Below are 22,886 nucleotides of genomic sequence, written 5' to 3' on the forward strand. Positions count from 1 at the left end.
TACTTCTATGAATGCGAGGGCATGTTAAGCCTTATATAAGCCCTATGTTAACCCGAAAACCACTTATTAGACACTAGATATTGAGTGATCACATTTCTATAGTTATATTGTTATATTAGAGTAGAACCCCTCATGGTCCCATTTTCCCATTTTATTATAAGTGTATCATTTCTCTCTCTCTCTCTCTCTCTCTCTCTCTCTCTCTCTCTCTCTCTCTCTCACACACACACACACACACACACACACACACACACATATATTAAGGAAACCTAGTCATAGGAACAATAAATATTGTCTTGTTCAATGTATTATTTGTAAAAGAAGGTTTCCCCTTCGAAGTGGACTATAATTATTGGTTTCTTATCATTTTTAAGAAAAAAGGATCATAACAAGGAAATCTAGTCTTAGGATCATCAAATCTTGTCTTATATATTGTATTCATTGTAAAGGGAGGCATCCCACTTGATGTGGAATGTAATTATTGGTTCCTTATCAATTTTAAGGTGCAAGGTTCATAACAGTGACCCAAAATTTAACATAGGTTGATATTCATCTATGGCTAAAGCTTTTATGTACCTCAACACTCAAACGGTGTTATAGTTTTGGACATTCTAAAATATTCGTGAAATTACGCACACAAGTAATGGGGATTGATATGAAATTTAATTTAGTACGATAGTGATCGACATGGTAGACCAACTTGTGATATGCACATCTTCTACATGTGAACATTGATTGAGGAGCTTCTAACATTGTTGAAAAGGTCTAAGTGTGTGAATGGGATAATGATTACAAACTATGATAGCAGATTTTGGGCTTGAAAATTGTTATTTGTTGCCTCAAATTAGGTTTGGAAGCTTCCAAACACCAAATCTCCAAATTTGGACCTACCACTCAAGTGGGTCATGCAAGGAAATTCCTCCACCTACTTTGCCAAAAAATGACCAAGGTAGACTACCAGATATATGATTATCCATTCCAAATTATAATGAAATTCTTTGATATATTTATGTTGATGATGTTGGACCTGCCAACATGTCAAGGGGCTTTCCTCGATAAGAAGTCCCAATTAGGCTTCAAACTGTTCGGTGTAGGAGTCCCAGAAGCGGGTCGTAAGGTAATGCCTTGACTGCAATGTCACACAGAGGCAAGTAAGATAACTCTGTTAGTAGCAACAGTGTGACTAATGAAGTGAGTCAAAGAAGGTGTATTAGAGGTTCTAACACATAAACGGGAGATGAGGGTGAAGGTGAGCTCCAGGATGAGAGGGATCAGTCCCAACTAGGCTAGGAACACACAACACAAAAGGACATGCACAGCTTCCAACGGAGTAGTCCACTCAAATGCGGAAGTCACAATATACAAGGTAAGATAACACATACAACACTCATGGATTAGTCCGAGACGAGTGAAATGTTGTTACAGCATGGTTCATGTGAAAGATCTATCTGGTGTCCGGTAAAGCAGTCGACATCGACGGGACAACATTAACAACAAGATTCATATAATTTCATACAAATCAATTGATACACAAATAGGTAAGTTAAACAACATATATCGTTAAGGTAACCACAGCAATCCAACTACAATAACAACATATGCATGAAAAAGTGTTGGCTCTTATCATATTAAGAAGTGTAAGTCATAATCATACAATACATCCATGTGAACCTGCTAGCCCTAACAGTGGAACGTTATAGCCACATCCACCTGCTCCTCTAAAGAGATGAACTAGCTCCGTGCAGTGGAGAAGCCAATGTGCATTACAATATTATCCAAGCTTTATCCAAGATAGCCTTATCAGAAGCTTGGCTGACCAAAAGCCTCTACAATGAGTTATGAGGGACTATTTATAGGAAAGGGTGGGGTGACCCTTGACATTCCTCTTTGTGACAGTTCAACTACCCTCATGAATCTTCACCTACTCTATGACTGTTACATCCAACCATTGACACTTGACTTACACTTGACATGACTCAACATTACAATGCACATGTACTCATGTGAGACAACATGGCTTGAGCAAGCCTTGCAAGACATCACTGGCACTCGGTCCGTTGTGATGAAACCAACTCTTTGACATGCATGTGATGGTGAAGGTGGTGAGTTGATGCCAAGCTTGGTCATCCATGATGGTGTGCATGCACCTCATGTTGACATCTTGCTGAAGTGAACTCTTGCCTCCATTGCAACAGGTGCACTAGTTTGGCCCCTTCATCCAACTCAGCTGCTAAAATGTGCATGGTCTTCTTGGGTACAGTTGAACCAGCAAGACACTAATGCATAGTTTCAATGTTGATCTTCAAGTGTGTGTTGGTGGTCATACACATCAACTTATCGAAGTACATGTTCAACCCTAGTTGGACTTGCTTCTTGTCTTTGCTTTGGTGAGTGTTTTGAGTGGGTTGGATTGCATGCATGCGCTCAATGACATGCACACTGCTAAATACCTTGCATGCAATCAACAACACTGCTCACCATGTCTACTCTATGTCAGTTTCTGGGATGGATCTTTAACTTGTACAAGTCCAGTTTCATCTGTTAGTGCATGTTGTGCCCATTATTGTTCCTGTTCATGTTGCAACTCATTCATCTATCTATGCAACTTCATGTTCTTCCTGAGTTGTTGCTTTAGCACATGCACCTCCTTCTTTGTTACATCTTCTTCCTTCATGCGATCTTCATGTCGCGTCGTCACTTCATAGCCAGAGTCTCCAAAGTTTCTTTCATTATCAATTGACCTACTTGAGCTTACAACCTTGTTCTGCCTCTATGTTGTCAACAAACATCCTCTTGCATTCTTTGCATTTGGTATGCTATCTTTAGTTGTTGTTCATGATGCTACTCACTGTGATATTGTTGTTTTCATATCTTGATGTCCTTGTCAACGAATAACTTGATATCTTCATGGGTAGGTAAGTCCATGGACACTTGATTGATTGCATCCCCAAGTGTGCTCTGAACAGTGTCTTCATCTCTAGTCTCCTGGAAACCATTGTACCTATACTATTGAGAGACATATGAATACCTAGGATACCTGAAGACATGGAAACACTCAGGGTAAGAAATATGTCAGTAAAAAACCAAAATGAACATGATAACTAACTCGAAACATACCTGGGTGAATGATCTTGAAGGTTGCACATTTTCGGCCGAGAGGTCGGGAGACCAACTACTAAGACTGCAAAAGGCACAGTCTCGTCTGTTGGGAGATTGGCTGACTGCTGGAACCGTGCAATGGATAGTCCTATCTGGATGTTGACTGCTGGGATTACACAATTCACAATTCTAGTTGGGAAGGACTGTTGGCCTAAGGAGAGATTTGGACAATTTCTTGGGCCAAGCAGCCATTGTCCTCTAGAAATGAGAAAAATAGTCTTGGATTCCAGTGCTATGAAGGGATGTTCAAATCTAGAGAGGAAGGTGAGCCTTCCTTCCCTAGATTGCACAATTCAGCCTTGGTGAAGGAAGAGTCCAGGCCAAGGTTGGCCCGACTCATCGACAGGCAACTGAAAGCAACTAAGACAGTAAATGGATGGTGACACTAAGTGATAGTAGAAGTGATTAAAAATGCATGCAAAACATGAATGAAAGATTTAGCAAACAAATCAACATGCATGTGCGTGAGGCAGTTCACCGGTTGGGTGAACGTTTGTGCAAAACAGTTTTATGCATGTGATAGCAGTGAGATAGCAACGAGAACTGAAACAGAGATAAGACAATCTAGTATATATGTAAATGATAGAAAGCATTCAAAAAAATCAAGTAAACAGTGTTCTAACAAGAAAAAACACAAAAAGTGACAAAAATGCAGCACAAGGCATGGGAAGCAGGCTTACCCCAAAACAACTAAGTTAAATGTGCCGACTACTCTTAGATGGGATAGGGGATGTCAGAGCTACAAGGTTGATGTGAGGAATGAGCTCTACAGCATCTGGTTGATGAGTTTTGATAACATCGAGGTTGTGATGCGCATGCCACGAATTTAGGGGAAGCGACACTTGGTGGGAGGTTTTGAAATTGCTCCTTGCATGTAACCTCCAACTGCTAAACATAAATCCCTGAAACAAGGGATGCCTTTGCATGCTGCCTTGGGAGAAGTAGCCCATGCATGCAAGTTTGTTTTTCTCAATCCTGGAGGGAACTGATCAACTCAGCTGCACATGCAAGAGACTACTCGACTACTGGAAAAAAATGTGCATTTCTGGCTAGGAGCTAGGCTAGCTGCCTAGGATATTTATGCAATTCTGGGTAGAGCAGCTGACTACTACCTAGATTTATGCAAATTCTAGGCTGAGTAGCCTTGCTGGGGAAATTTGCACAAATCCTGCTGGGAGTGTTGGTAGGAAAGATTGCGCAATCCTAGATCCCAGTAGGTTGCCAGAGAGGATTACAAAATTTATGGAGGGAAAGCTGTTTGCCCTATAGAAATGTACAATTTTTAAGGGGAAGCTGCTTAGCCTGTACTATAACCAAGTCCGGGTGAACAACATGTGAGGGGAATGGATCAAGCTATGACTGACACGCTACCTTTCTGCAAGAAAGACGTTGAAGCTTGTGAACTTGATAAAGTAAGGTAGGTTACTGTGAAGGTTGGAAGGAAGGCTCCAAAACGAGGCTAAGGAAAAATTTTGGTGGGTTGTTGTAGCCACTATAACACTTGCTGACACACTGGTAGAACTCCAGCTCTCTGAATGGATGTTGTTCGTGAAAACCAAATCTAACACCTCTAGAAGTATTGTTCAGTTTTCAGCTCATCTTCGTTTCACACTAACTTGATTGTATGATGTAGCATTTGCCAAACCGTTGGTTGGTTGACACACATTTCAAGCCAAGGAAACACATTTGTTTCGATTAGGGTTGAGGGGTATATAGGGGCACAAGCAGTATAGTCATCAGAGTCTTAGTTTCATATCTAGTGTTTCTCCACAGCCAGCAGGCCTGGATAGTAACCTGATGGAGTCACATAGGAACACAAGCATGGCTCCGCTGCCATTGAGCCTAGTTAGTACCCCGATGGAGTTACTTGCATCACCTCCCTGCGCAAGAAGCCTTTCTCTTCTTTCACCTTATTCATTTTGAATTTTAAATTTTTAACTTTTCATTTTTTCATTTTTCATTGTGAATAGCACTTATTCATCTCAGAGGCAGAAGAGGGATCCAGACTTATTAAGAGCAGAAGAGGTTTTCCAGTAGAGAAGTAGTTTATTGTATCTTTGATGTGCTTGTTATGGTTTTTCCCCTTATCTTACTCTACTTTATTGAACTGACCAGGGTTAACCCAAAAAACAATCGACTAGAGAAGGTGACACTAGTTGGCATGCAAGTGTTATGTTTACACCAAGGTTCACTTTGAACAGTACATATTTTCCTTCAACGTATCATGGACTAAAAGTAATAAGCTCATCATACAGAGGCAAGATGAAAGACAACCAAGTAGTGATAGTTGTACAAGCCCTCTTATACTTTACCCAGCTCGCTTCAAGAGTCATACATGGTTTCATGCAAAACTAACCTATGAATGAAACAAGCAAACGAACTAACAATCAATAAAGAAAAGCAAGAGCAGAAGCAAAAATCAAAGCGAAGCAAGTAAACAAACAAGCAAACAAAGCATGTAAGAAAACAAGAATGTAAGAAAAAAAATGAAAGCAAACACTACTCCTACTCCCAACGGTACATGGGCCTGATCACGTGAAGTGATACTTCCAATGCAGCCACCGGCGCATTGGTAGACCCATGTTGGTGAAGGCTTGGTTCGCGAACAACCTAGTTGTGTGAACTAGTAAGCAAGAAAGATATAACAATGAAGACAACCACACTTCGTGATTCAAAGTGCCCATGGGACACAAGTGAGTGCATGCGCATGACGAGCAGTCTATGGACTTATCATGGTGTTGTGTGAAACTACGTGCAACTTTGAAGAATAAGAACATTCTTGACTATGACATGCAAGTAAATGAAAGAAACAAAGATAACTTGCATCGCGCACGAGTGCTTGCAATGTAAGACTCCTCTAATGCATGAGCAATGGGATCATGTAGTTCAAGTGGAGGAAGTAAAATCTGAGTGTTAGATTGATCTTGAGTGCATACATATGAGTGACGAGGAGCCTTGAGTGTTTGAACAATTTCTTGATTAGAAGCGAAACCAACCTCATGATAGTGAGGGCTTGACATAACCATCAGCTCGGGCTAAAGTGCCTCAACGGTCTGTAGGGTTTCGACTTCGTTGATAGATGGATCTTCGTAGACTAGTGTCTTAGACAGATTAACAATGAGTGAATCAACATCGTGATCGGATGATGAGGTGAAGAGATCACGACAACCAAGATCAGAAAATTCAGGATGTTGGTCAGCATCCTCATGGTTTGATGAATCACACAGAGGGGTAGATGAGGAGGAAGGATGTTCACCCTCCATGTTTCCGGAAAAAGTAGATGAAAGATCAAGTGGATTTCTAATGAATGATTGGTCCTCTCCGTTGTTGGATGATGGGCTAACATACGGTGTGTCTTGCGAAAGATCAACAATGGGTGCATCCATGGATGAAGACACACATGCAAAATCATGGATGGCATGTTCGACTTAGGGGAAGAAGAGTGCAAGACTCCATGAAAGATATGCAAAGGTTCAAAAATGGATGAGAGGACATAGCTTATCCTTGGTTCCTCCTTCTAGCACAAGAAATGTTGATGGTGTTGGACCCATCAACATGTCAAGGGATCTCCCTATTAAGAATTCCCGATTAGACCTTAGACCGTTTGGTGTAGGAGTCCCAGTAGTGGGTCGTAAGGTAATGCCTTGACCGCAATGTCGCACAGAGGCAAGTAAGATAACTCTGTCAGTAGCAAGGATGTGACTGATGCAGTGAGTTAAAGAAGGTGTATGAGAGGTTCTAACACATAAAGGGGAGATAAGGGTGAAGGTGAGTTCCAGGTTGAAAGGGATCAATCCCAACTTGCCTATGAACACACAACACAAAAGGACATGCATAGCTTCTGACAGAGCAGTCCACTCGGATGTGGCAGTCACAACATACAAGGTAAGATAACATGTATAGCACTCACAGATTAGTCTGAGATGAGTGCAACGATTGTTACAACAAGGTTCATGTGAAATATCTGTCTGGCATTCAGTAGAGTAGTCGACATAGATGGGAAAACATTAACAACATATCAAACACATTAACAACAAGATTCATATAATTGCATACAAATTAGTTCATACACAAATATGTAAGTTAAACGAGATATATCATTAAGGCAACATGAGTAGTCCAACTACAATAACAACATATGCATGAAAATGTGTTGCCTCTTATTATATAAAGAAGTGTAAGTCACAATCATACAATACATCCATGTAAACCTATTAGCCCCAACAGTGGAATGTTACAGCCACATCCGCCTGCTCCTCCAAAGAGATGAACTAGCTATGTGAAGTGGGGAAGCGAAGGTGCATTACAATACTATCCAAGCTTTATCCAAGATAGCCTTATCAGAAGCTTGGTTGACCAAAAGCCTCTACAATGAGTTATGAGGGAATATTTATAGAAAATGGTGGGGTAACCCTTGACATTCCCCTTTGTGACAGTTCAAATACCCTCATGACTCTTCACCTACTCTATGAATGTTACATCCAACCATTGACACTTGACTTACACTTGACATGACTCAACATTATAATGCACATGTACTCATGTGAGAGAACATGGCTTGAGAAAGCCTTGTAAGACATCACTAACACTATGTCCAATATGATGAGACCAACTCTTTGACATGCTTGTGATGGTGAAGCTAGTGAGCTGATGCCAAGCTTGGCCATCTGTGATGGTGTGCATGCACCTCATGTTGACATCTTGGAGAAGCGAACTCTTGCCTTCATTGCAACCGGTGCATTGGTTCGTCCCCTTCATCCAACTCATCTGCTAACATGCACATGGTATTCTTGGGCATGGTTGAACCGGTAACACATTGATGCATAGTGTCTATGCTGATATTCAAGTGTGTGCTCATGGTCATGCGCATCAACTTTCTGAAGTACATGTTCAGCCCCAGTTGGACTTGCTTCTTGTCTTCGCCTTGGTGAGTGTGTTGAGTGGGTTGGATTGAATGCATGCGCTCAACGACATGCATGTTGCTGAATCCCTTGCATGCAATCAACAACACTACTCACCATGTCTGCTCTGTGTCAGCTGCTGGGATGGATCTTTAAATTGTATGGGTACAGTTTCATCCATGAGTGCATGTTGCACCCACTATTATTCTTGTTCCTGTTGCAACTTGTTCGTCTGTCTATGTAGCTTCATGTTCTTCCTGAGTTGCTGCTTCAACACATGTAGATCCTTTTTTGTTCCATCTTCTACCTTCACGCGATCTTCATGTCATGCCATCACTTCATAGCCAGGTCTCCAAAGTTGCTTTCATGATCAATGGACCTTCCTGAGCTTGCAACCTTGTTCCACCTCCATGTTGTCAAAAAACCTCCTCTTTCATTCGTTGCATTTGGTATGCTGTCTTCAGTTGCTATTCATGATGCTGTTATTGACATATCTTGATGTCCTTGTCAATGAACAACTTGATGTCTTCATGGGTAGGCAAGTCCATGGACACTTGATCGACTGCATCCCTAAGTGTGCTCTGAACAGTGTCTTCATCTTTGCTCTCCTGTAAACCATTGTACATGTACTACTGAGAGGCAAATGAACACTTGGGATACCTGGAGACATGGCAACACTCATGGCAAGCAATCTATTAGTAGAAAACCAAAATGAACATGAGAACTGACTTATAACACACCTAGCTGCATGATCATGAAGGTTGCTTAATTTCAGCTGGGAGGTCGAGAAACCAATTGCCAAGACTGCACAAGGCATAGTCTGGGATATTGGGAGACTGGCTAACTGCTGGAACTACACAATGTATAGTCCAGTCTGGCTGCTGACTGTTGGGATTATGTAATGCGTAATTCCAGTTGGGAAGGACTACTAGCCTATTGACAGATTTGCATAATTTCTTGGGCCAATCAGCCACTATCCTCCAGAAAAGTGAAAAACAATCTTGGAGGCTAGTGCTGGGTAGGAATAAGCAAATCTAGAGATGAAGGTGAGCCTTCCTTCCCTAGATTGCACAATGCAGCCTTGGTGAAGGCAGAGTCTAGGGCAAGGTTGGTCCGACTCGCCGATGGGCAATTGAAAGCACGTAAGACAGTAAATGCATGGTGACACTAAGTGATAGTAGAAGTGATTGACAATGCATGCAAAACATGAATGAAAGCTTCAGCAAAAAAATCAACAAGCATGTGGGTGAGGTAGTTCGCTGGTTGGGCGACGTTTGTGCAAAATAGTTTCATGCATGCGACAGCAATGAGATAGCAACGAAAACTAAAACAGATATAATACAAGCTAGTATATATGTAAACGATAGCAAGCATTCAAAGAAATCAAGCAAACAGTACTCCCATAAGCGAAAACACAAAAAGCGACAGAAATGCAGCACAAGGCATGGGAAGAGAACTTACCCCAAAATAGCTATGTTGAATGTGCCAACTATTCCTAGATGGGATGTGGGATTTCAGAGCTACAATGTTGATGTGAGGAATGAGCTCTGTAGCGTCTAGTTGATGATTTTTTATAACATCGAGGTTGTGACGCGCATGCCACGAATCTGGGGGAAGCGACACTTGGTGGGAGGTTTCAGAATTGCTCCTTGCATATAACCTCCAACTGCTAAAAATAGATCCTTGAAACAAGGGATTCCTTTGCATGTCACCTTCGGAGAAGCATCCCATGCATGTGAGTCTATTTTTCTTAGTCCCAGAGGGAACCGGTCAACTCAGCTGCACATGTAAGAGACTGCTCAACCGCTGGAGAAAATTGTGCATTTTTGGTTAGGAGCTGGGCTAGATGCCTAGGAGATTTGCGCAATTTCTGGGCAAAGAATCTGACTGCTGCCTAGATTTGCACAAATTCTGGGCTGAGCAGGCTTCCTGGGGAAATTTGTGCTACTCCTATTGGGAGTGTTGGCAGGCAGGATTGTGCAATCTTGGAGCCCAATAGGCTGCCAGAGAGGATTGCACAATTTCTGCATGGAAGGTTGGTTTCCCTCCAGAAATGCGTAATTTTCAAGGGGAAGTTGCTCAACCTTCAGCTAGACCAAGCCAGAGTGAACAACCTGGGAGGGGAATGGATCAAGCTGTGATCGATAAGCTATCTTTGTGCAAGAAATACAATGAAGCCTATGAACTTAACGAAGCAAGGCAGACTGCTATGAAGGTTGGAAGGGAAGCTCCAAAACGAGGCTAAGGCAAAATTTCTCATTTAAGTGCTTATATTGATATCTCCTAATATTGACAAAGATTTCCTAGTGAGTGTTCATGTTAGTGGAGAGGGTATTAGAGGGAGGCTAATGGAGGGAAAAGTATTAAGCTATGGATCTAGAAATTAAAATGCTTATGAGTAGAGATACCAAATTCATTACCTATAACATTTAGCAATCATTCATTTCCTTAAGACATGGAATCATTACTATGAATAAATGATAAGACGTTGAGGTACATTCACACCAAACTCTAGTTGAGTTTCAAGTAGAGACTTTGGGAATAGTTTTTAGGAATATATGACTATGGTTTGTTTCACTTAAAAGGGAAATAAAATTAGGTGAGATATGTTATGAGTTGAAGATGACATAAAGGTGAAATTTCCCAAACCTAGTCAAATTTGAGTATAGTGATTGAGATACAATATAAGGATGATAAATGATACCAAAAAGTGTGTTAAGATCTACTTATAAAGGAAAATTGGATATATCATTCAGATAAAGATGGGATGTTGTTAGAGACAAATTAAATCTACGTGCCAGATTAGCCGGGGGGGTTATTGAGAATGTTGGTGTTCCATGAAACCCATGATCTTAGATATTAAAAGATGTAACAAGGTATGAAGAAAATGTATTATTAGTTGAGATTAAAAGTAGTTACCATAACTTACATAGTTAGATGCCTTGAATGCTAGTAGATAAAGGTATACCATAAGCACCCAATTGAAAAATTGAATTCCCTAGGCATTATATCTTAGAAGTGATAATAAATATCAATAAAATTCATTTTTAAAGTATCTATAACATTCAAGGGAAGTAATTTTATCTTGGTAGGAGTTGACCACCTGACTGAGATAACACATTCCATTCTATTTAAGACTATTTATTGTGCATTTTTTATTTCTTTAATCTCTATCTAAGAAGTGGTGACACTATATGGTCTATATGAAGTGACTATGTCATATAATGCCTCAAAATTTTCTTTAAAAAGTTATTGGACTTTGTTCCATTAGCTACACAAAAAGTTAAGTTTCAATACAACTTAACATATAGATATCAGTGGATATATAAAGTGAGTCAACCAAAGTCTATAGAACATGCTATGAATATATGTGATCAATCAACCAATGAGTTGCAAACATTATCTTCCGATTTAGAATTTTATTATAGTAATAATCATTCCCTTAACAAAACCACATTTAGATCTCTATATGTATTGAAGTGTAATTCTCTAGTTATTTAGGACAGTTTCAAAGTATAATTGACTCAAGGAAATGATGTCATGGAAGAAATAGAAAATATAATAAAGCATGCGTCCTAGATTTTGAAGATTTCAAAAAGTAGAAAAATAAGTTACATAGATAATTGAATATTGAATATATATTAATGCTTGGAGAGAAAGTGCTTCTTAGAGTTGAACCAAAAACAAGCTCTCCTGTATCCTTATATGGAAGAAATCAATACCTAGATATTGTCGACAATTTCTGATTTTTCCACAAAATGATGTCATTTCTTACCAATTAGCCTTAATACTACATGCCAATATGTATGATGCATTTTAGGTCTCCTTCGTTAAGAAATATGTTATTGATCCCAACCATGTTTTATATTTTAATTTATATAGGTAAAATAAACTTGAGTTTTCCTCAATATATCTAGTGATTCTTGGTACTAAATAGCCACATCTATGAAATTAAGTCACTAATTGGACTATAGTCCATTGGTATCATTACTCAAAAGAATATGTCACATGGGACCGAGAATTAAATATGAGAAATATTTATCCTTGTTTTCCTAAGCGTGAATTGGATCTAGGGTTATAACCCTTTTTAAAGGGGGAGTGCTTTAAAACACCTTGTGCACTACATTGTTTTGTTGATATTCAATTTAGGACCTTATTACTACTACCTATTTTTCATGAAAAACATTATGATGCTTGGCTTGGATACAATGTTTTGGAATCACTATTTCATGGATGATTATTGATGATTATGTACTTAATAATGGATAGAATTATTCCCTTTAATAATGGGCTAATATTTTTTTATCTTAACTATGCATTATGGTTCATCTATTCACATATAATATGGTGATGATTTACCATTTTACGAGCTATGTTTTTAGGACCCACACTTATCTTACTAAGATAATGAGAAAAATTTAAATGTGTATTAATTAACTTATGGAAATCATGCCCTAGGGATGGGACTTAATCTCAATGATGATAGCCTACATAGTCCAAGTGACTAGTAAGGCAAGGAAGGAAAAGTTGACTTGAATTATATTGCCTAACCAATCTAGGGGTAAAAAGACTATTAGGCATGGTTTTTATCTCACCTTTTACCCATTTCATGACGCTTGTAATTCTACTCCTAAGACTATTTTTTTCCCAAGTGTAATAAAGAAGGGAAAATAGGAAGGCCAAGAAACACTCTTGGAACAAAGGTGTTATCTTGTGAGAGATTACAGAAGGAGTTTTCCTCTTATTAGAAAACTAATTTTGGAGTACTAGTTTGGACCAAGCATTGATTATCAATAAGTTAAAGGATTACAAATACATATGTTATCTTTCCAATACTGATAGCTTATTCAACTACTGGATTACTTGATTGCATAAAAATGCTTGAGTTGTTTGATCGATTATAAGAGAAAACAAATAATCCTAGTGGGTAACACCTTCCAGGTGAACTTATGTTAGGGTAGGGTTGTTGCGTTTCTTGGGGAGTATCTGATGCAATACAAAACCCTAGTTTCAAAATGTAATAACTAAAACTTCTGAGATAAGATGTGGAGAAATGGAATGACCTTTCTTCATTTATGTGGAGGAAAACATTGTTGTATCACATCCTTGAATTTGGAAAATTCAATATACATGTGGAGTATCCCATTTGAAGAAACAATACGAGTAAAATCAAACAAGGCATAGTTCACCAATAGGTGTATGCATACTAGATATAATAACTTTATCATATATAATTCCAACCACACCTAACACTATTTTTCCACTATTAGATGAGATCCATAAAGAGTTGCAAGATATTCAATACAATATTACAAAAGCACTCGCATCCTAGATCATCCATATCCACATCAAATACACCACCAGCTGTTAATTTTATTTCACTTATGGCTACCTTATCAAATCATTTGATGCATAGCTCATAGATTTTGTTAATTGCAAATATATTTGCACAATATATAAGTCTTTTAGAAATATTAAAGTCTCATGTGCATTATATTTAAGGAATAAGCCTCAAGTGATATGAATATCATCAGTTAAGTTTAGGGAAACAATGGAGAACATTTAGCATACAGACTCCTTCCTTATTACATCATTGAATATGAGAATGGACATGAAAATACACCATACCTCTAGAACTTAAAAATATGCATTCATTCCTTAAATTCCTACCACTTTGAACAATAAGTCTAACCTTTGAAATGAAAAACCTAACTGACTAACCCCAAGAATTTTGTTCACCATTCAAGTAAAGGTAAAAATTACCTTAACTCCAAATTCATGTGAGAATATCTTCTCCATATAACTACTACAACTACATAGTTTAACATTTTACCTATTACAAAATATTAAAATCATATATATACTATTAAAAATAGACCAATTTAAATACATATAATACATAATGGAAAACATATAAAAGATCGATATATCTTAAATCAAAATAAATAAAACAAACCACTGCAAGACAATGATCTTCTATGCCCATGGTGGGTGAAAAGGGTGAGATACATAAATGCAATTATAAAATCTCATGAACTAGTAAACATAATGATACAATAATTGATAACTTTAGGATATAATTTAATGCATTTCTAAATAATCATTATTAAATACTAATATATGACAATATTACCTCTCATCCACCTAAAAGCAAATTCAATAATGCTACAACCTCAAACTAAATAAACGGTCGTGTTATAAGGAGCAATATAATCAATGTAATAAGTGCCGCTAAGTCACATCCTTAAATACAAACAAACGCTCACCGTTGCATTAACTTCCGAGAGTTAACTGATGATTCTCATGCATGTGCCGAAAGACCAAAACGTAATTGCAAATGATAATCTATTTAATTCGCATTAAACCGAACGGAAAAAACCTGAACCTAAGAGAATTAAAGTGCAGACTGAGACATATATCGGTGTTTCGAAGGGAACTGAAAATTTCAAAGAGAAAAAAATTACCATTCCTTTAAAGGAAAGGCTCCCAGGCAATTCATAATCAATTTGTTAGGAAGCTAATTTGTTACTTTTTTTCGTTTGGTTTAAATTAAAATAAAAAATATAAATTAATTTGTTATTTTTTTGGTTTAAATTAAAATAAAAATATAATTGATATTAAAGTGTTAATAAAGATATGTTGGAGATTTTAAAGATCTTAATTATATTTGGAAGAAATTGGTTGGAATAAACATTGGACTAAATTTTTCGATTAGATAATAATGGGAAATTGGGTCACAAGGTAGACTTTATTAGCCCTGCAAAGTTGTTTAAAAAGTTGGCAAAACAATTCAAGTTGACTATCTATTAAGAGATAGGTATTACCAAAATTTTGTTTAAAGAAAGATTAGGCAGCGACTTTGAAGAATTAGAATATTATTTTGAAGTTAACTAAACAGTACAATATTTTTTTTTATGTTTTAAAGTATGTGAAAAAAATATTAATATATATATATATATATATGGGGGTTGCAGGTTTTTTTTGCATCAACAAGGGAAACTTATTTTGTTAGTTGAAACCAAAATATCTAAATAAAAAATATTATTTAAAAAAAATTGAAGGTTAGAAATAAAGAGTGAACACATTGAAGTGGAGGCCACTATGTTATATATAGAATAAATAAAAAATATTATTTAAAAAAAAATTGAATGTTAGAGATAAAGAGTGAATACCAACTGAAAGGGAGGCCACTATGTTATATATAGAATAGTTGTAGGTTCATAAGATACTAATTTCAATGATCTTAAAATACAAAAAAGTGTTAAAGATTTTTGAATAGGAATTATCAATATTAATAGAGAAACATAAAGTTTATGAAGAAAATTTAGTATAATTAAAAGATTAATTAAAAAGAAAAAAAATGTTTTTCAATCATAAGTTGGAAAGGGTTATGGAGTAGTAGTGGAAAAGAAAAGGAAATTCTCATCTAGACCATCGAGATTAAGACCATAACTAAAAGGTAAGTTTCACTAGCAACAAATAAATATGAAGAATATCTATCATAATACTGAATTTATTAGGCTCAAAATGGAAAAGAAAATGAGAAGAAAAAATTGCAATGTATTGGAGATTAAGGAAACCAAAAGAAATTGAAAGAAGGTATAGAAAGAGAGACCAAGAAAAAATTGAAAAACATGATGGAAGAGATAGACCCGAAAATGAGAAGAGAGAGATAGAGAAGGAAATGAGGAAATTTTGCATCAATGCCAAGAGTCTATCGAAGGAAACAAAAATTAATCAATCTTTCTCTAGAAAGTTTAATATAAAAAATAGAAACTTGTAAATCATAATGATCAATCATGTGACCAACAAACAAGATAAACTAATAAAGTGCACAAGGTGCAACAACTGATTTAGCATGAACATGTTGAGTTGGATAGGCATGAACCTAGTATTTATATAATTAATGTGTCTATAGAAGTAGATAAAGAACTTGAGGGCGCCTCAAGAATTCAAGGAATAAGAAACATAAAAAATAATCAATGAAGACTCTTAAGTTAACAAATAAAAGACATCAAACTTGTACTTGAGAATAGTAAAGTACTCAAGATAAAGATACGAAGAATTAATATTATCTGCTATAGATCCTTTTGACAACAAAAAAATCAAGGAGGTGAAATAATATTAACATTTAATGCCATGAAAGCATCAATCGAAGAGATTAAATAACTAGGGAAGGAAGTTAGCAAGGAATCAAACCACTATAAATAAATTGGAAAAAGGAAAACAAAAAGAAAGAGAAGGTCTTTGAAGGTAGAACTAAAAAAATTCCATTCCTTACCTAACTTCTCTTAATAAAATTTAGATCAACTCAATAGTTATAAAGAATTTAATTTTCTTATTATTAATAAAAATGAGACATTCACAAACTTAATAGGAAAATAGTTAATTGATATCTTACAATGAAAATATATATATTTGAAAAACTTAAAATATCATTCAACCGAATTTGCAAAGTTGTTAATAAAATATAAAAATATTTTAAAATCCTAAAATATATATACAAATGAAAATGAATTTAAAAATAAAATAATTTGAATTACTTAGAGCAAACCGTAGAATGTACACCATATGAATAACAAAGGAATAGAGTAGAAATCTAGTTATACAATGAAAGGAAATCAATGCATGGTTTGTGCGGGAAGGAAAAGAGTGGCCACATGATACATGGGTTATCAACGAGATGCAAATTAAAAACTAACTACATCTTTCCAAAAATTATAGAAATAACTTAGAAACTAACTATGTAATTCCAAAGGCCATAGAAATAAGTACACTAGATGATTTGGAAGAAAGAACGCATTTGGCATAAAGGACATATATCTAAACAAGTTACTAACACTCAGCATGGATGCAAATTACTAGGCTATAAGTGATGGAACAAATAATTATAACATAGAGTACATAACAAGTGCAACCCAATAAACTATAATAATAATATCTAATTTGTCAATTATCACTTCCTCCCTCTCCATTTGTCTTTTAGAAAAAAATCATATTGGTTACAATTTGTTTAAATAATATTTTTGTCTTTAAAACATATATAATGTTCACTTAATAACACATTTATGATGTGTAATTAGTTGGTTTGCATGGCGTTTAGTCCTTATTAAGTCATAGGTTTAAATCTCATGGGAAGAGTTGAGGATGGAAGCTAGTTTGGGGGAATTAAAACTAGCCCAAGTGTCAGCCATGCTTGATCAAGATTCACTCAATCTTGGTGATAAGCATCCAATTGTGGGTTGATCATTGTTCTTCTATCCAATACAAGAGCTACAAGATTCACTCAATCTTGGTGATAAGCATCCAATTGTGGGTTGATCATTGTTCTTCTATCCAATACAGGAGCTACCTCTAGACTAGGTTGCCTAGTAAAAAATAAAAAATAAAAAAGTATTTTCTTATTAACTTGATCATTTATGTCATTTAGTGATATAAAAAAATTTCATTTCTCTCTTTAGTTTTTGTTTGGGTTAAAGTTTCAATTTTCTTTTACATTTATGAGGTTTACCTATCTTCATGTTATTAAAAATGTTCTAGGAAACTTTCATTATAGCAAGTGAGATAGATGATTGTAGTATTTGTATTTATGCACTAATCTGTGTAGAAATGGATTTCAGTGACAGATTTATGATAGAACATAGAATGATGATTACTCATATACACAAAAATTGGACTAAAAAAATGATGTAGATATTGCTATGATACATATCATATTGTAGCATAATACCCAAAAAATATAAGGGTAGCAAGCCTAGGTGTAAGTCAACTTGGTGGTTTAGTTCTAGGCTTGAATATCAAGTTATTGAAAAGAAGTTTCTCCTAAAATGGCCTCTCCAAAAGATAAGCCCCGAGAGGTGTCATTGATAGCTAATGATACTCCATCCGAGAAGGTATCCTTTCTTTTGGATTCTCTTTCAAATGACTTGAATAGTGAATTTAAACAACTCAGAAATATACGAACAAAACAATCTAATCCAAAAATTAAAAATCCACTTCCATTTAATTTGGGGCATTGATCAAAAGATTTTTCTAACTCTTAGTCCATCTGTAAGTCAAATAAATATTCTTCTAGTTCAAACATAGAAAGGAATAAGTCAAATAAATATTCCTCTAATTCAAACATAGAAAGGAATATTTGAAGTACCGAAAATCCCATCAAAGATAAAGGATTCACGGATAGCAATAATAGAAAAGTAAAACCATTTAAATATGAAGAATAATTAATGTCTAAAAGTGAGACCTACAATCCAATCTAAGATTTTCAATTTCGTGATGAATAAATAAGGAAACAACAATTCTAATTTTAAGAAAACATTTTAAAATAGCTTTTAATAAAATTTCTCAATTATATTTGAAAATAAATAAAAAATGACAATAGTATGCCCATCAAAAATAAAATTTATTACACAAATATGGAGAAATTTTAATTTTTATGATTAATTTTTTTATATTTATGTAAATAGTAAGATGATTTTAAAATACTTCAATAATCACATGTAATTACTATTATGTTATAATAATCACATGTAATAATGATTTATTAGGTTATATTATTCAAATTTATTTTAATATATAATTAAACTTTTTTATTTATTTAAATTTTAAGAGGGAAAAGAGAGATTATATATGCTTTTTCATTTTAAAAAAAAATATGTAAATTTCTATCTAACCAAAAGTTTAGACAATATATAAAATCATTAGAAATTTAAATACTTTTATAAAATATCATCCAGATTTATCAATACTTTTATACTTTAAAATAAATTAAAATACTAAAAAATTTAATAAATTTCATTAAATTTAATATGATTTAAAGTATATTCAATAATTTTATATTACATTAGATTTCTATATTGTGTGGATTGGTTTGAACATATAATTTTACTTATTGTTATATAACGATATTTATATGTTTAAGTGAATGTTCAATAATATATTTTTTCAAATAGATTTAAATTTATATTTTATTATATATAGATACCTATAAATTTCTAGTTTGATTATTTTTTTTAAATATGATTTTTTTTTTATTTTTAATAATTTTAGTTATTTTAAAATAAATTAAATTTTTTTATGAAAGTTTTATGAACAAATTTTTTATTAATAAAATGTTTTTTCAAATAGAAAATAATAAAAAAATCCATGAAAAAGGGTTGAATTTATATATTTATTAATTAATCGTATTTCTTATATTTCATAATGAAATTAAAAATGCATACCCATAGTTTAATGGGGTTATTTATAATTTTAGGGGAAATATTGAAAATGAATACTATGGATTCTATGCATTCAAATTAATAATCTAGAAGGGTTTTATGAGCTATATCAATTATTAAAGATTACAAAGGAAATAAAAATAATCAATTGAATATCTTTGACGATTGATTAGTAATAGTAAAGAATATGAGAAACACACCACATCAATAGATATCTAAATGGTCTTTTTACTCATTGCATCTAGCAATTAGTGAAATCCTTTACTATATGGATTTTTTTGTCTTGTGTTAAGGGAAAAGAATGTTACATTAATAGGGCAGTAGACAAAACCACCCAAGGGAAAGAGGGGACTCTCATAGTCCATGGTGAGGTCATTTGGGAAATTCTCCAATAAGATTTAAATTGACACTTAATGATACATGGGAAATTCAAAATCCATAGAAGAAATTTCATGTGTTATCGAGTTGGAGGAAGTGATTTTACATTTCACACCCTAACCAATGGCATTATCTTCCTCACATCAAATGACATAATCATTGTAAAGTATGCAAAAAAACTTCAAAGGAAACATGATATTACAATGAAGGACAATGACTTGGGGAAAATCCAAAAAAAAATCTAGGATCGTTCTCTCCTTCAATGGCTTCCATGGAAGACATTGGTGTGTCTTACATGGGTTCTTGAGCTCAGTTTTGGATCCTTATATTTCATTGTAGTGTGTGAGATTCAAACTCAAGGTTTTACAATCACTTTGGTGGACAACAATGTTATGAATAAAATTTATTAAATATAAATAATAATTAGTTAATTAGTAACTAGGTTGAAGAGGCATGTCTAGATGGGACATCACTCTCCATGAGGAGTCACTTGCCTAGTATATAAGCAAGCCTCTCACTCTCATTTGTAACAACATCATTCTTATTGATACATTTAATATATATCCGTGTATCCACAATGGAGATCTACATATTCTAAGTCTTCTGGTTATTTATATGCCAAGTGAAGATCCAGAAATTAACCATTCAACTTCCATAACTAAGGAAATCAGGTGCTTCAAATAAATCAAGAAAACGACATACCTGGAATTTCATCGATCTACTATCGCTACCCACAACATCAACTAATTCAAATTCAAACCACCGCATTCGTGCTCTGTCACCGGCATTGCCCAACTGACATTTTCCAGTCATAGTAAGATTCCACATAAGATTAATCTAGGATGGTCTGATCCCTTCTCAGTGCAACATTTTTGTTTATCATTTAGAGGATCATATCAGCTTGTATCAACGAAGATGACAGTTCTGAAATGAGAAGACATCCGCAACAAAAAAGATCAAGCCTTTTCATTAGCAAGCTTTGAGGACAAAGCTTTTTTAAGAGGAAGGCAATGTTATGATGAAAATATATTAAATATAAATAATGATTAGTTAATTAGTAAATAGGTTGAAGAGACATGTCTAAATGGGACATGCCTCTCCATGAAGAGGCACCTGCCTAGTATATAAGCATGCTCCTCAATCTCATTTGTACCAACATCATTCATATTCATGTATTTAATATATATTCTTGTATCTTCAATGGAGATCTACATATCCCAAGTCTTTTGGAGTATTTAACTTGAAGAACGAACTTTGTTTGTTCCAAACAGACTAGGAATAAAAACCTGGATTTGGGTATTAATGAATTTCTTTTGGCCATCATCAAAAGCATATTACTGGCTAGGGCTTGCTCCTTGTGGAATATTTCTTGGTTTTATAGTGTTGTTGGTGGGTTGTTGGATACCTAACAAATGAGTTTTGGAATATTGAAACCCTTTTCAAATTTCGTTGATCTTTGTTGAGTTTAGATTAGTGGTATCATGGATTCCTCTAGAAAAAAGAATAAAAAAAAATGTTGCAAAATTTGATAGGTAGGAGGAGGAAGTGGAGGCCAAGTTAGCAAAGAAGCTAGTTGTGAATACAATAATGGAAATGTGAATATAAAGGTGGTGTATATCTAATTTCTAAATTTCTTAAACTTTGAGGATGAACTGCAAGCTCTCAAGAGAGCAATCTTGTCAAATCCTAGGGTTGTTTCATGTAGCTCAAGTAATTTTGTGGCCACAACTAAAAGAGGAAGGTGGAAGAAAATTTCAGAGAGTAACTCCACCCAATCATCTAAAGATGCAAAGGGCTTGAAGTATCTACCAAATATGTGATTGTGTTTTTTAATTCATCTCAAATTTTGAGAATATGCAATAAAATTGTAAAAGATTTTGACATATTTATAAACACTTGATATATAAGTTAACACAATTTCATATATATGCTTAGGATTGATAGAATATAGACATAGAAATGAAAAATATTAGTACTCATGATGTATTAAGGTATTCAAATTTTCACTATATTTCACTTCCCTCACAACAATAACATATTAATTATAAGAATTTTACTAATACCTTCAAAATTCATTATATTTATATTTAAATATACAAAATACTATCAAACACAAAAACAAATATTAACTTGCTTTGAATTCAATTAATTTCAAAATTAAATGATTGTAATAATTTTTTTTTTAAGGTGTAATATTAAATAAATTTATTATTCCTCTGGTGTTGGAGGCATGGTATAACTCATTCAATTTTTTTGACTAGATATTAGTTTATCTTTTATCAAAACATTATGACGCTTATTCATAGTTTAACATTATGAATTCCCCCGGATGCGGGTGTTAGATAGGATGGGATAGGCGTGGACGGATGGCCACATGTCGGCCACAGGCCATCACATGGCAGACGCCAAAGACGTAGGTAAGGCTAGCGGATGGTATAAGGTGACGCTGCAGAGAACAGTTAAGGCCCTGCACGGCAATGCGGCTCAAGCGGAGGTTGCAGTTATGGCGGGTGAGCTCCAAGGCAAAGCAGGTGAGGTTATAAACGATGTTGCAGGGTATGGCCAGAGAATGTTGGTGGCTCCTCCTTCAAGCAGGTCTTTGCAGCTCCGGTTGCCCTGCTTCTCCGTCTACGCCGGGTTATCCTCTCTGTCTTTCTGGCTCATTCCGCAGTCGGTTCTAGCAGCTGGTTGTGCGAACTATCCCGTGGTCTGTTGGAATTTCCTCCCCTTGACCCCTGTGAGAATGGTGAGACCTCGACAGCGTCTGCTTAGCCGTCGAGGCACTTCTAGAGGAGGGACCTCTCGCAGTCACGAGGCGGATAATGTTGTCCATTGCTGTCATTGCAATATTGCTCGCTCCACTAGAGCTAATCCCCTCCATTCCAGTCAATTCATGGACGCGGGGGCATCGAGCTCGGCTGCCTTGCCTGCCTTTGGCTCTGCTATCTTCAATTTTAGCAGTGTCATGAATAACCCGCAGATTAGTGCGCATGTCTCGGTCCTGTTCATTGAAAAACCCCCAGGAAGACAATGATTCCCTGGATGAGCATGGGCAGAGGGAGACTGATAACAAGATGCACGAAGCAAAGGTTCCTGAAGCTAATCCGGAGAAGGAGGTTAAAGATCCTACCTCAGACCTGGAAAATGCATGGAAAAGCAGGCTCAATAAGAGGGAGGGGACCGGCGAAGCGGAAGACACTTTTCCCACTGCTGCTGAAAGGGAAGCTTA

The sequence above is a fragment of the Pinus tabuliformis genome, chromosome J, assembly GCF_031772625.1.
Source record: "Pinus tabuliformis cultivar Carrire ecotype Pingquan chromosome J, CPIR1, whole genome shotgun sequence".
In the NCBI taxonomy this organism is placed as follows: Eukaryota; Viridiplantae; Streptophyta; class Pinopsida; order Pinales; family Pinaceae; genus Pinus; species Pinus tabuliformis.